The 8859-nt window shown below is 43.5% G+C and overlaps 1 long non-coding RNA gene across 1 annotated transcript in view; it reads right to left on the reverse strand.

Annotated features, from left to right (window-relative positions):
- Window positions 1–8628, reverse strand: part of LOC307181126 — an 872172-nt gene extending 863544 nt beyond the window's left edge. The window contains exon 1 of the long non-coding RNA XR_013825927.1: window positions 8563–8628. This is a non-coding gene — a long non-coding RNA (uncharacterized lncRNA). The remainder of the gene's footprint in view (window positions 1–8562) is intronic.
- Between the last annotated feature and the right edge of the window lie 231 nt (window positions 8629–8859).

Here is an 8859-nt window from a genome sequence, read left to right on the forward strand (position 1 = left end):
GAAACCGAGTTGAAGAAAGGAGCTCAGGGGCACTGTAATTCACAAACCTGCAGAGTTATAAATGACAGCTATCGTCCAAAAATAGACTGAAGTAAGGCTGCCAAGAGGACTTGAAAGCGGGGCAGAATTGCAGGAAACCGATTTCAGGAGGTAGACTGGAATTGCATTGAAAGCATAGGAAAAGAGGCAGAACGTCCACAATGATGCACTTGGCCAAAAAGGGCGTATGCGTTTTTTCCTGAATATATTCAGGAAAAAACGCATACGCCCCTTTTGGCCAACCAAGCAAGCTTGCAAAGGAAATCTGCACTACAATGAAGTCTCACTTCCCCCCGGTCAAAAGAGCCATCTGAAAAAAGTGTAAAATCCAGAAAGGCAGGACAGGCCATGGAGAACTGGGAGCCTTGTTATGCTGATGGGCGGGATGTAAATTGCCAACAACCACTCGGGAGAAGTGTATGGTGTTTCCTGAAACATCTAAAAAACAAAGCAACAGAACCTAGGGCACTTCCACTTATGGTCCTATAGCTTAGGGAAATTAAAATCAAAAAGACACAGCCACCCCAAAGTTTGGAACGGCTCTGTTTACAAGAACCTCGTTTACAGTACAAGTTCAACATCGCAGAAAGTGAAAAATGGAGAAAGAAGTTGTGGTATTTACTTACAAAGCAATATCACTCAGCAATGAAATCTGTGTCATCAGGCCCTTAGCAGCACAATGAGTGGATTCAGGTATGATGATTCTAACTGAAATAAGTCACACAGAAAAAGAAACATCATAAGATATCACTAATACACGGAATGTAAACTTGGCTACACAGGAACTGAATTACAGAACAGAACAGGGTCTCAAATTTAGAAAACCAACTTATGCTTGCTTAAGGGTAAAGGTGAGTTGGGGTGCTGCATAAAACCAGAGATTGAAATGAGCACAGATAAAGTTCCTTAAGCCAAATATGGAATAGACAAGAGCTACTCCTTGCTCAACGAAATGGACTCAACACCGCATATTAAACGCCTAAGAATGTACCTGACTTGTAAGTATCTTAAAACCTATGGATTGCTATGTCTCCAAAAGAGAATCAAGCATGTGTACAGGGGCATAAATGCAGCAGTGATAGGATTGGAGAGGTTGGGTGAGCAAATGAAGACCCTTTGAAGTCATATTGCATGGTACCCATTCCACGGGTTTCAACTACCCAGGTTTAAGGTATTCTTCCTTCAGCTAAAACATGCATGTGGAACCTAGAGTATGATCAACCATGTGATCGGGAGACGTGTTCAAATATATCTCAGTTTTCGTACCCTGGTACTCGGGTGCAGCATTCCAGACGCTTTACTAACACTCTCCCGACTTGGAGAGTCAGTCCCTTTAACCTCCTGTTTGGCCCAGTTTGCAATTTCTGCGGAAGATGAACAGGAATAGCGAGAACCAATGGAGACTAGCTGGAAGTGTCTGGACGGGCAAATTTAACTCTCATTTCCTACCAGGAAGAGGAATTAACCAAAGGCTCAGCGTGCCATGCCAGAATCAGATTAGGGCCTGAAGCCATCCTGCGGTGTTGCGGCCAGCTCAAAAGAAAGCGAGTTGAAGAAAGGAGCTCAGGGGCACTGTAATTCACAAACCTGCAGAGTTATAAATGACAGCTATCGTCCAAAAATAGACTGAAGTAAGGCTGCCAAGAGGACTTGAAAGCGGGGCAGAATTGCAGGAAACCGATTTCAGGAGGTAGACTGGAATTGCATTGAAAGCATAGGAAAAGAGGCAGAACGTCCACAATGATGCACTTGGCCAAAAAGGGCGTATGCGTTTTTTCCTGAATATATTCAGGAAAAAACGCATACGCCCCTTTTGGCCAACCAAGCAAGCTTGCAAAGGAAATCTGCACTACAATGAAGTCTCACTTCCCCCCGGTCAAAAGGGCCATCTGAAAAAAGTGTAAAATCCAGAAAGGCAGGACAGGCCATGGAGAACTGGGAGCCTTGTTATGCTGATGGGCGGGATGTAAATTGCCAACAACCACTCGGGAGAAGTGTATGGTGTTTCCTGAAACATCTAAAAAACAAAGCAACAGAACCTAGGACACTTCCACTTATGGTCCTATAGCTTAGGGAAATTAAAATCAAAAAGACACAGCCACCCCAAAGTTTGGAACGGCTCTGTTTACAAGAACCTCGTTTACAGTACAAGTTCAACATCGCAGAAAGTGAAAAATGGAGAAAGAAGTTGTGGTATTTACTTACAAAGCAATATCACTCAGCAATGAAATCTGTGTCATCAGGCCCTTAGCAGCACAATGAGTGGATTCAGGTATGATGATTCTAACTGAAATAAGTCACACAGAAAAAGAAACATCATAAGATATCAGTAATACACGGAATGTAAACTTGGCTACACAGGAACTGAATTACAGAACAGAACAGGGTCTCAAATTTAGAAAACCAACTTATGCTTGCTTAAGGGTAAAGGTGAGTTGGGGTGCTGCATAAAACCAGAGATTGAAATGAGCACAGATAAAGTTCCTTAAGCCAAATATGGAATAGACAAGAGCTACTCCTTGCTCAACGAAATGGACTCAACACCGCATATTAAACGCCTAAGAATGTACCTGACTTGTAAGTATCTTAAAACCTATGGATTGCTATGTCTCCAAAAGAGAATCAAGCATGTGTACAGGGGCATAAATGCAGCAGTGATAGGATTGGAGAGGTTGGGTGAGCAAATGAAGACCCTTTGAAGTCATATTGCATGGTACCCATTCCACGGGTTTCAACTACCCAGGTTTAAGGTATTCTTCCTTCAGCTAAAACATGCATGTGGAACCTAGAGTATGATCAACCATGTGATCGGGAGACGTGTTCAAATATATCTCAGTTTTCGTACCCTGGTACTCGGGTGCAACATTCCAGACGCTTTACTAACACTCTCCCGACTTGGAGAGTCAGTCCCTTTAACCTCCTGTTTGGCCCAGTTTGCAATTTCTGCGGAAGATGAACAGGAATAGCGAGAACCAATGGAGACTAGCTGGAAGTGTCTGGACCGGCAAATTTAACTCTCATTTCCTACCAGGAAGAGGAATTAACCAAAGGCTCAGCGTGCCATGCCAGAATCAGATTAGGGCCTGAAGCCATCCTGCGGTGTTGCGGCCAGCTCAAAAGAAAGCGAGTTGAAGAAAGGAGCTCAGGGGCACTGTAATTCACAAACCTGCAGAGTTATAAATGACAGCTATCGTCCAAAAATAGACTGAAGTAAGGCTGCCAAGAGGACTTGAAAGCGGGGCAGAATTGCAGGAAACCGATTTCAGGAGGTAGACTGGAATTGCATTGAAAGCATAGGAAAAGAGGCAGAACGTCCACAATGATGCACTTGGCCAAAAAGGGCGTATGCGTTTTTTCCTGAATATATTCAGGAAAAAACGCATACGCCCTTTTTGGCCAACCAAGCAAGCTTGCAAAGGAAATCTGCACTACAATGAAGTCTCACTTCCCCCCAGTCAAAAGGGCCATCTGAAAAAATTGTAAAATCCAGAAAGGCAGGACAGGTCATGGAGAACTGGGAGCCTTGTTATGCTGATGGGCGGGATGTAAATTGCCAAGAGACACTTGGGAGAAGTGTATGCTGTTTCCTGAAACATCTAAAAAACAAAGCAACAGAGCCTAGGGCACTGCCACTTATGGTCCTATAGCTTAGGGAAATTAAAATCAAAAAGACACAGCCACCCCAAAGTTTGGGACGCGTCTGTTTACAAGAACCTCGTTTACAGTACAAGTTCAACATCGCAGAAAGTGAAAAATGGATAAAGAAGTTGTGGTATTTACTTACAAAGCAATATCACTCAGCAATGAAATCTATGTCATCAGGCCCTTAGCATCACAATGAGTGGATTCAGGTATGATGATTCTAACTGAAATAAGTCACACAGAAAAAGAAACATCATAAGATATCAGTAATACACGGAATGTAAACTTGGCTACACAGGAACTGAATTACAGAACAGAACAGGGTCTCAAATTTAGAAAACCAACTTATGCTTGCTTAAGGGGAAAGGTGAGTTGGGGTGCTGCATAAAACCAGAGATTGAAATGAGCACAGATAAAGTTCCTTAAGCCAAATACGGAATAGACAAGAGCTACTCCTTGCTCAACGAAATGGACTCAACACCGCATATTAAACGCCTAAGAATGTACCTGACTTGTAAGTATCTTAAAACCTATGGATTGCTATGTCTCCAAAAGAGAATCAAGCATGTGTACAGGGGCATAAACGCAGCAGTGATAGGATTGGAGAGGTTCGGTGAGCAAATGAAGACCCTTTGAAGTCATATTGCATGGTACCCATTCCACGGGTTTCAACTACCCAGGTTTAAGGTATTCTTCCTTCAGCTAAAACATGCATGTGGAACCTAGAGTATGATCAACCATGTGATCGGGAGACGTGTTCAAATATGTCTCAGTTTTCGTACCCTGGTACTCGGGTGCAACATTCCAGACGATTTACTAACACTCTCCCGACTTGGAGAGTCAGTCCCTTTAACCTCCTGTTTGGCACAGTTTGCAATTTCTGCGGAAGATGAACAGGAATAGCGAGAACCAATGGAGACTAGCTGGAGGTGTCTGGACGGGCAAATTTAACTCTCATTTCCTACCAGGAAGAGGAATTAACCAAAGGCTCAGCGTGCCGTACCGGAGCCAGATTAGGGCCTGAAGCCATCCTGCGGTGTTGCGGCAAGCTCAAAAGAAACCGAGTTGAAGAAAGGAGCTCAGGGGCACTGTAATTCACAAACCTGCAGAGTTATAAATGACAGCTATCGTCCAAAAATAGACTGAAGTAAGGCTGCCAAGAGGACTTGAAAGCGGGGCAGAATTGCAGGAAACCGATTTCAGGAGGTAGACTGGAATTGCATTGAAAGCATAGGAAAAGAGGCAGAACGTCCACAATGATGCACTTGGCCAAAAAGGGCGTATGCGTTTTTTCCTGAATATATTCAGGAAAAAACGCATACGCCCCTTTTGGCCAACCAAGCAAGCTTGCAAAGGAAATCTGCACTACAATGAAGTCTCACTTCCCCCCGGTCAAAAGGGCCATCTGAAAAAAGTGTAAAATCCAGAAAGGCAGGACAGGCCATGGAGAACTGGGAGCCTTGTTATGCTGATGGGCGGGATGTAAATTGCCAACAACCACTCGGGAGAAGTGTATGGTGTTTCCTGAAACATCTAAAAAACAAAGCAACAGAACCTAGGGCACTTCCACTTATGGTCCTATAGCTTAGGGAAATTAAAATCAAAAAGACACAGCCACCCCAAAGTTTGGAACGGCTCTGTTTACAAGAACCTCGTTTACAGTACAAGTTCAACATCGCAGAAAGTGAAAAATGGAGAAAGAAGTTGTGGTATTTACTTACAAAGCAATATCACTCAGCAATGAAATCTGTGTCATCAGGCCCTTAGCAGCACAATGAGTGGATTCAGGTATGATGATTCTAACTGAAATAAGTCACACAGAAAAAGAAACATCATAAGATATCACTAATACACGGAATGTAAACTTGGCTACACAGGAACTGAATTACAGAACAGAACAGGGTCTCAAATTTAGAAAACCAACTTATTCTTGCTTAAGGGTAAAGGTGAGTTGGGGTGCTGCATAAAACCAGAGATTGAAATGAGCACAGATAAAGTTCCTTAAGCCAAATATGGAATAGACAAGAGCTACTCCTTGCTCAATGAAATGGACTCAACACCGCATATTAAACGCCTAAGAATGTACCTGACTAGTAAGTATCTTAAAACCTATGGATTGCTATGTCTCCGAAAGAGAATCAAGCATGTGTACAGGGGCATAAACGCAGCAGTGATAGGATTGGAGAGGTTCGGTGAGCAAATGAAGACCCTTTGAAGTCATATTGCATGGTACCCATTCCACGGGTTTCAACTACCCAGGTTTTAGGTATTCTTCCTTCAGCTAAAACATGCATGTGGAACCCAGAGTATGATCAACCATGTGATCGGGAGACGTGTTCAAATATGTCTCAGTTTTCCTCCCCTGGTACTCGGGTGCAACATTCCAGACGCTTTACTAACACTCTCCCCACTTGGAGAGTCAGTCCCTTTAACCTCCTGTTTGGCCCAGTTTGCAATTTCTGCGGAAGATGAACAGGAATAGCGAGAACCAATGAGAGGCTAGCTGGAGGTGTCTGGACGGGCAAATTTAACTCTCATTTCCCACCAGGAAGAGGAATTAACCAAAGGCTCAGCGTGCCGTACCGGAGCCAGATTAGGGCCTGAAGCCATCCTGCGGTGTTGCGGCCAGGTCACAAGAAAGCGAGTTGAAGAAAGGAGCTCAGGGGCACTGTAATTCACAAACCTGCAGAGTTATAAATGACAGCTATCGTCCAAAAATAGACTGAAGTAAGGCTGCCAAGAGGACTTGAAAGCGGGGCAGAATTGCAGGAAACCGATTTCAGGAGGTAGACTGGAATTGCATTGAAAGCATAGGAAAAGAGGCAGAACGTCCACAATGATGCACTTGGCCAAAAAGGGCGTATGCGTTTTTTCCTGAATATATTCAGGAAAAAACGCATACGCCCTTTTTGGCCAACCAAGCAAGCTTGCAAAGGAAATCTGCACTACAATGAAGTCTCACTTCCCCCCGGTCAAAAGGGCGATCTGAAAAAAGTGTAAAATCCAGAAAGGCAGGACAGGCCATGGAGAACTGGGAGCCTTGTTATGCTGATGGGCGGGATGTAAATTGCCAACAGACACTCCGGAGAAGTGTATGGTGTTTCCTGAAACATCTAAAACACAAAGCAACAGAGCCTAGGGCACTTCCACTTATGGTCCTATAGCTTAGGGAAATTAAAATCAAAAAGACACAGCCACCCCAAAGTTTGGAACGGCTCTGTTTACAAGAACCCCGTATACAGTACAAGTTCAACATCGCAGAAAGTGAAAAATGGATAAAGAACTTGTGGTACTTACGTACAATGCAGTATCACTCAGCAATGAAATCTATGTCATCAGGCCCGTAGCAGCATAATGAGTAGATTCAGGTACGATGATTCTAACTGAAGTAAGTCACACAGAAAAAGAAACATCATAAGATATCACTAATACACGGAATGTAAACTTGGCTACACAGGAACTGAATTCCAAAACAGAACAGGTTCTCAAATTTAGAAAACCAACTTATGCTTGCTTAAGGGGAAAGGTGAGTTGGGTTGCTGCATAAAACCAGAGATTGAAATGAGCACAGATAAAGTTCCTTAAGCCAAATATGGAATAGACAAGAGCTACTCCTTGCTCAACGAAATGGACTCAACACCCCATATTAAACGCCTAAGAATGTACCTGACTAGTAAGTATCTTAAAACCTATGGATTGCTATGTCTCCGAAAGAGAATCAAGCATGTGTACAGGGGCATAAACGCAGCAGTGATAGGATTGGAGAGGTTTGGTGAGCAAATGAAGACCCTTTGAAGTCATATTGCATGGTACCCATTCCACGGGTTTCAACTACCCAGGTTTTAGGTATTCTTCCTTCAGCTAAAACATGCATGTGGAACCCAGAGTATGATCAACCATGTGATCGGGAGACGTGTTCAAATATATCTCAGTTTTCCACCCCTGGTACTCGGGTGCAACATTCCAGACGCTTTACTAACACTCTCCCCACTTGGAGAGTCAGTCCCTTTAACCTCCTGTTTGGCCCAGTTTGCAATTTCTGCGGAAGATGAACAGGAATAGCGAGAACCAAGGAGAGGCTAGCTGGAGGTGTCTGGACGGGCAAATTTAACTCTCATTTCCCAACAGGAAGAGGATATAACCAAAGGCTCAGCGTGCCGTACCGGAACCAGATTAGGGCCTGAAGCCATCCTGCGGTGTTGCGGCCAGGTCACAAGAAAGCGAGTTGAAGAAAGGAGCTCAGGGACACTGTAATTCACAAACCTGCAGAGTTATAAATGACAGCTATCGTCCAAAAATAGACTGAAGTAAGGCTGCCAAGAGGACTTGAAAGCGGGGCAGAATTGCAGGAAACCGATTTCAGGAGGTAGACTGGAATTGCATTGAAAGCATAGGAAAAGAGGCAGAACGTCCACAATGATGCACTTGGCCAAAAAGGGCGTATGCGTTTTTTCCTGAATATATTCAGGAAAAAACGCATATGCCCTTTTTGGCCAACCAAGCAAGCTTGCAAAGGAAATCTGCACTACAATGAAGTCTCACTTCCCCCCGGTCAAAAGGGCCATCTGAAAAAAGTGTAAAATCCAGAAAGGCAGGACAGGCCATGGAGAACTGGGAGCCTTGTTATGCTGATGGGCGGGATGTAAATTGCCAACAACCACTCGGGAGAAGTGTATGGTGTTTCCTGAAACATCTAAAAAACAAAGCAACAGAACCTAGGGCACTTCCACTTATGGTCCTATAGCTTAGGGAAATTAAAATCAAAAAGACACAGCCACCCCAAAGTTTGGAACGGCTCTGTTTACAAGAACCTCGTTTACAGTACAAGTTCAACATCGCAGAAAGTGAAAAATGGATAAAGAAGTTGTGGTATTTACTTACAAAGCAATATCACAGCAATGAAATCTATGTCATCAGGCCCTTAGCATCACAATGAGTGGATTCAGGTATGATGATTCTAACTGAAATAAGTCACACAGAAAAAGAAACATCATAAGATATCACTAATACACGGAATGTAAACTTGGCTACACAGGAACTGAATTACAGAACAGAACAGGGTCTCAAATTTAGAAAACCAACTTATGCTTGCTTAAGGGTAAAGGTGAGTTGGGGTGCTGCATAAAACCAGAGATTGAAATGAGCACAGATAAAGTTCCTTAAGTCAAATATGGAATA

This window comes from Stenella coeruleoalba, assembly GCF_951394435.1.
Source record: "Stenella coeruleoalba genome assembly, contig: scaffold_33, whole genome shotgun sequence".
Lineage (NCBI taxonomy): Eukaryota > Metazoa > Chordata > Mammalia > Artiodactyla > Delphinidae > Stenella > Stenella coeruleoalba.